General features: G+C 51.2%; 1 pseudogene; it reads right to left on the bottom strand.

The window, feature by feature from the left end:
• Window positions 1–5,719: 5,719 nt before the first annotated feature.
• On the bottom strand, window positions 5,720–5,828 carry LOC137368108 (U2 spliceosomal RNA; annotated as a pseudogene).
• Window positions 5,829–6,217: the final 389 nt, after the last annotated feature.

The raw sequence follows: 6,217 nt of genomic DNA, 5'->3' as shown, positions 1-6,217 counted from the left end.
CTTAAGGTTACTGAAAGAAATAGTAGGAAATATGATATAAATGGAAATTTTACTCCAATCAAATATTGTGATAATATATATATGCACATACGCCTACATAATCTGCACAGGGCAAGCTGCCTTCTGTATGCCTGCAGGAAATGGTGACTGAGGAGGCAAAAGCATGGCAAATTTGCAGAGCAATCTAGTTATTGATGAGAGGTTTAGATATGCAAGTAGGACTTATTAATATATAACATTGAATTTCACACCTGAGAAAGTTATTTAAAACTAACTAATAAAATATTAACCTATGATTTTTACTTTATAGAAGTCAGAAACAGATCAGGTTACATACTCCATAACATGCCAATGATCCATGTTGTAATATGAATGGCATGTTTAATGTATAATCTTCAGAAGTGTTTGTGGAAATCATTGATGTACTTTCCTTTTCACCCTGAGGTGGAAGAGTGTGACTATGTCTCTTTCTGCAATAGTCAGTTTTTCAGTGACTCAGCTTGACTCTTATGCTTTTTTTTTTCCAAAATATACTTTATTCATAAAAATCTGTAAAAAATTACATTCCCAAACAGTTTCAAACAGCATCAAGTCAAAAAATACAAACAGTGCAAAGGTGATCAGTTTCCTTCTATACAATTATGAGTTGCCTCACAACCCTTCCATTTCACTGTCATGCCATATACATTTTTACATTTACAGCACACAAAATTTCTCCGATACAGTTCGAGGGGTTTCCCATGGATCCAGCCCCTCAGTTTAGCTTGGTGGGGGGGACCTTACACTGTGGTCTTTCCCCAATGAGCCTTTGCTGTGGCTGCCCCAAGCTTTAGTGCGTCCCTCAGCACGTAGTCCTGGACCTTGGAATGTGCCAGTCTGCAACATTCGGTCGTGGACAACTCTTTGCGCTGGAGGACCAGCAAGTTTCGGACAGACCAAAGGGCGTCTTTCACCGAATTGATAGTCCTCCAGCAGCAGTTGATGTTTGTCTCGGTGTGCGTCCCTGGGAACAGCCCGTAGAGCACAGACTCCTATGTTACAGAGCTGCTTGGGATGAACCTTGACAAAAACCACTGCATCTCTTTCCACACCTGCTTTGCAAAGACACATTCCAGGAGGAGGTGGGCAACCGTCTCTTCCCCACCACAGCCACCGCAGGGGCATTGTGCAGAGGGGGCGAGACTTTGGGCGTGCATGAAGGATCTGACGTGGAGGGCCCTTCTCACCACCAGCCAAGCTGCATCTTGGTGCTTGTTTGAAAGTTCTGGCGATGAGGCATTCCGCCAAATGACTTTGACGGTCTGCTCGGGGAACCATCCGACAGGATCCCCTGTCTCCTTTTCCCGTAGGGCCTTGAGGACATACCGTGCAGACCACTGCCTGATGGATCGGTGGTCAAAGGTGTTTTCCCACAGAAACTGCTCCACGAAGGTGGTACGGCACGGTCCAACTGCATGGAGCGTTCCGCGGCAATGTGACCAGGCCCATCCTTCGCAACACCGGGGACAGATAGAACCTCAGCACGTACTGACACTTGGAGTTTGCGTACTGGAGATCTACACACAGCTTGATACAGCCGCACACAAAGGTGGTCATCAGGATGAGGGCCACGTTGGGTACATTTTTCCCGCCCTTGTCCAGAGATTTGAACATCGTGCCCCTCTGGACCCGGTCCATTTTAGATCCCCAGATGAAGCGGAAAATGGCTCGGGTGATTGCCACAACGCAGGAGTGGGGTATGGGCCAGACCTGCGCCACGTACAGCAACAACATGAGCGCCTCGCACCTGATGACCAGGTTCTTACCCACAATGGAGAGAGATCGCTGCCCTCACATGCTCAACTTTTGTTGTACCTTGGCTACTCGCTCCTCCCAGGTTTTGGTACATGCCCCGGCCCTTCCGAACCATATCCACAGCACCTTCAGGTAATCTGACCTGACGGTGAAGGGGACAAAGAATCGGTCAGCCCAGTTCCCAAAGAACATGGCCTCGTTCTTGCCGTGGTTAACTTTGGCTCCAGTTCGAACTGGTCGCAGATGCTCATCAGTCTGCGCACGGACAGCGGATCCGAGCAGAAGACGGCGACGTATTCCATGTAAAGGGAGGTTTTCACCTGAGTACCTCCGCTGCCTGGGATTGTCACCCCTCTTATGCTCGCATCCTTCCTAATAGACTCAGCAAAGGGTTCAATACAGCAAACAAACAAGACCGGGGAAAGAGGACAGCCCTGTCTGACTCCAGATTTGATCGGGAAACTTTCCGATTCCCACCCATTGATTGAGACTGCGCTACTGATGTTTGTGTAGAGCAGTTGGATCCAATTGCAGATTCCCTCCCCAAACCCCATTTTGGAAAGCACATCCATCATGTAGGTGTGCGATATCCTGTCAAAAGCCTTCTCCTGCTCCAGGCTGATGAGGCAGGTGTCCACCCTCCTGTCCCGTACATAGGCGATCGTATCCCTGAGTAGCGCGAGACTATCAGAGATCTTCCTGCCGGGTACAGTGCAGGTCTGATCGGGGTGAATCACCAACTCCAGAGCAGATTTGACTCGACTGGCTATGACTTTGGACAGAATCTTGTAGTCAACATTAAGCAGTGAGATGGGCCGCCAATTTCTGATTTCTGCCCTCTCCCCCTTCCGCTTGTAAATGAGGGTGATGATGCCTTTCCTCATGGATTCTGACATGGTGCCAGCTAGGAGCATACTCTCGTATACTTCCTGCAGGTCCAGGCCGACCCAGTCCCACAGGGCCGAGTACAACTCGACCAGTAAGCCGTCGCTTCTGGGAGTTTTACTCGTCTCGAAGGACTCGACGGCCTTTGTCAGCTCGTTCAGAGTTAGCGGCTTGTCCAGTCTCTCCCTCCTGCTGTCCTCTAAGACCTCTGTGATAGATGACAGGAAGGACTGGGAGGCTCTGCTGTCTGTGGGCTTCGCGTCATACAGCCCAGCATAAAAGGATTTGCTGATCCTTAGTATGTCAGACTGCGAAGACGTTACCGAGCCATCTTCTTCCTTCAGGCTGCTGATAACAGAGCTCTCTCTCTGTGTACCTTTTGGAAGAAGTAACGCGAGCACGTCTCATCCTGCTCGATGGAGCGGACTCTGGACCGGAAGATGATCTTGGAGGCCTCCTTGGCAAAGAGCGAGGCCTGCTGGCTCTTCACCTCTTGGAGGTCCTCCTTGACCTCGACCCCCATTGACTGCAACCGGAGCAGATTTTGCATACTTTTCTGGAGTCGGGACATTTCCCTCTGTCTCTCTCTCGCTCTCTGAACACCTTTGTGGATGAAGAACCTCTTGATGTTCTCCTTAACCGCTTCCCACCAGTGAACTGGAGACTCAAAGAGGGGTTTCACGGTCCTCCAACCTTTGTAATCCCTTTTGAGTTCCTCAACGTTCTCTGGGGTCAGCAGTGTAGCATTGAGCTTCCATGTCCCTCTGCCAACCCGCTGGTCGTCCTGTAAGTGACAGTCGGCCAGTAAGAGGCAGTGGTCGGAGAAGAACACCGGCTTGACGTCGGTGGATCCGACCGTGACGGCACGGGACACAAACAGGAAGTCAATCCTGGAACGGGCAGACCCGTCCGATCTTGACCATGTGTATCTGCGCTGCGCTCCGTCTGCAGGTTTGCTGAAGACGTCGTGCAGTTTGGCATCTTTAACTGTTTCTATTAGGAATCTGGACGTAGCGTCCAGTTTGCTGTCGTCACTGCCGGATCGTCTAGCCGCATCGATGATGCAGTTGAAGTCACCGCCTAGGATGACCGGCCTGGACGTCGCCAGCAGCAGTGGGAGCTGCTGGAAGACGGTCAGCCGCTCGCTGCATTGTACAGGGGCGTACACGTTGATCAACTGGATTGGAGCGTTGTTGTACATTACATCTGCTACGAGGAGGCGACCGCCCACCACCTCCTTAACTTCAGAGATGGTGAAGTTACCTCCCCGCAGCAGAATACCCAGGCCGGAGGAACGGCAGTCATTACCCCCCGACCAGATCGATGGCCCGTGGGACCACCATCGCGACCACTGCCTGGAGGTGCTGAGGTGTGGTATTCCACACTCCTGCAGAAACAGTAGGTCGGCTTTGACCTTGGCGAGGTAATCCAAGGTTGAAACACATCATGTAGTAGATTTAATGCTACGCACATTAATGGAAGCAATCTTTACACCCATTTTTTTAAAGTTAGTTATTTCTTCCCATACCATTTGTCCTTGCTAGTCCCAGTCCTTCGGGATGTTCCTGCATACCTATCGTGTGAGCAAGCTGTTTCACAATAGTTGGGCTCAGAAACCCCTCCTGGTTTTTTATGCAGGGGTTCTTCAGCTGGGGTGACATCGGCGGGGGGGGGGGGTCTTGTAGGCAGCAAAGATTGGGTTATCCTCTGCTGCTTCCATCTGTTCCTCCTCGAAAACATCACTGCTCCCGGCTTCCCGGAGCTGAGGTGCGCCAGACGCGTCTTTGCTCTTGGTGTCCCGGAGATGAGATGCGTTGGCCACGTCGTTACGTGTGGTGCTTTGGGGTTGGGGCACGCCGGGCCCATCACAGCTTACAGTGCCCGGGGGCTGGGATGCTTTATCTTCCATCTCCTTGGAGTTCTGCCGCTTCTTTTGAAGGGGCTGTCGTTCCAGCATTCCCCCGTCCAGTGAAGAGGAATTGTTGCAGTCTGATTCAGAAGATAGCCTCCTCTTGCCACTGCTTTGGGATGTTTTTTCTTTGTGGTTTTCCTCTGGACCACTTGCCACTGACCTGTTTGTCCATCTGCTGCCTCCTCCTCCATTGATTCTGTCTGTGGAGGTGGGGTTTCCGAGCGCAGGGTAGGCGCTGGGTCGCTGGTTTCAGCTGCCTCCCCTTCCTTCTCCTTCTCAGGTTGAAGTTCCTCACTGCGGAGAAGGTTGCTGGTCTCCTTTCGAACACCGGACGCCTTCGTCGAACCTTCTCCCGGCCTTTCCTTGGACCTTGCCGCCTGAGCATAACTGAGGCAGCGTTTGGGGCAGGTTTTGTAGAGATGGCCTGCCGCACCGCACAAGTTGCAACACTTAGCCTGCTTACAGTCCTTGGTCTGATGGCCTTCCTCCTTGCAGTTCTTGCAAACAACCGTGCTGCAGTTGGCCGCCACGTGACCAGATTTGCCACAGGTGCGGCAAACTCTGGGCTGCCCAGCGTCGACCAAGAAGCCTCGACTTCCCCCGATAGCGAAGCTGGAGGAAGGGTGGATGATGGCTCCACTGGGATCGACCTTCAAGGTTACCTTGACCTGCCGCTTGCTGGTCCAAATGCCAAAGGGGTCCTTGACATCAGTGCTGCTGCCGGCCACCTCGACGTACCTGGCGAGAAAGGTGAGTACATCCAACACCGGAACATGGGGGTTGTAGAGGTGAATTGTCACCACCCGGTCCCGTTGTGGCGGAAGCGTGAAGAGCGGCTCCGCGATGAGGATCGACAGTGGCGCCCGGTCCCCTTTCTCCTTGAACGCCTTCAGGAACTTGATGCATCCCGCCACGTTCCGGAACGTCACGTCGAAGTATCCACTGCTGGGGAAATCCTGCAGGCAGAAGACGTCCGTCGCTTGAAATCCACAGCAATCGAAGAGCATTTTCTTGATGAAGAAGGTGCAATCGACCGGTGCATCTCCTTCCTTGTCCTTCACGACCACATGAACAGTGTTGCGCACTCCCAGGCCCGAAGCTCGAAGATTGGTTATAGCCATTTTACTCAAAGCTTCCCCAGGATCAAAAGGCAATGATCATGGTCTCTTCTCAACCAAGTAAGCACTGATAAGAACAGATACTACACTTGATCTTAGCCAAAAGGCCGAGAAGCGGCCTTATGCTTGTTTTACAGACTTTTAGTGCACACTGCCCTCGCCCTGGCTGCTCAGTCACTTTTTTCTAGCCCCTCTTGGTTTTATTCACCTTTTGGTAACTTTATTCCAAACATTTTAATGACCATTTGCTTCAAGTAAATGGTTTTTGGAGTTCATGCTTTTCTCTTTCCTGCTCCCTTTATTAAAATACAAAACTCCCGGCCTAAAGCAAAGTTGATGCAATTGTAGAGCTGCTGAGCCCAGTTGCCTCAGTAACCACCAGTATTCATTACCCAAGGCCAATTGGGCCCTTTCCAGTTGCTAAATTGCTTAACAGCTGCCCAATGCAGTTTGCAGCTACCTGCACACATGTGCCCTTCACACTAACTTTAACTCTGAACCAGAAGCA

The sequence above is a fragment of the Heterodontus francisci genome, chromosome 3 (genome assembly GCF_036365525.1).
Source record: "Heterodontus francisci isolate sHetFra1 chromosome 3, sHetFra1.hap1, whole genome shotgun sequence".
Lineage (NCBI taxonomy): Eukaryota > Metazoa > Chordata > Chondrichthyes > Heterodontiformes > Heterodontidae > Heterodontus > Heterodontus francisci.
Note: the sequence above shows the minus strand (reverse complement) of the source record. Positions and strands in the feature narration are given on the sequence as shown.